Below are 760 nucleotides of genomic sequence, written 5' to 3' on the forward strand. Positions count from 1 at the left end.
CGTGAGCGGTGGGGTAAAGCACAGTCTCGAGGGTACCCCCCGGCCTGCAAGGGGCGATGGGGGTATGTGACAAGTGGGGGGGGGGGGGTGGGGGGCGAGAGACGTGGGAACAGAGTGAGGCCGGTGGAGTGATTGGAGATGAGCGACACCTGCTCGACCCACCGGTATCGAGTCCCACGGAGGAGATGGAAGGATATAAAACTAGAGCGACGACAGTGACGGATGAGAGAGGACCAGGCCTTTATTTACAATGTTCCCAGTTGTGGAGAAGACAGCAAATAATAAAAAAAAAAACAAACAAACGGTCTAATCATAGACTGTAAAAAATGCGCTACATATGGCATTTTAAAAACCGGACATTTTATTTATAGTTCGATTACGGATATTTCACGTCATGTTCGAACGCATATTCAAATATCGAATAAAAAAGTGACAGCCCTAATATTATATATATATATATATATATATATATATATATATATATATATATATATATATATATATATATATATACACATACATATATATATATATATATATATATATACACACACACACACACACATATATATATATATATATATATATATATATATACACATACATACATATATATATATATATATATATACATAGTGGCTAAATTAACGAAAAATAAAGCCTCAACAAGTGTTGACATTTCCCAACACCACAGCAGTAATGACTTTATGAACTACTTTACTTCTAAAATCGATACTATTAGAGATAAAATTGCAACCAT

The sequence above is a fragment of the Carassius gibelio genome, chromosome A24 (assembly GCF_023724105.1).
Source record: "Carassius gibelio isolate Cgi1373 ecotype wild population from Czech Republic chromosome A24, carGib1.2-hapl.c, whole genome shotgun sequence".
In the NCBI taxonomy this organism is placed as follows: Eukaryota; Metazoa; Chordata; class Actinopteri; order Cypriniformes; family Cyprinidae; genus Carassius; species Carassius gibelio.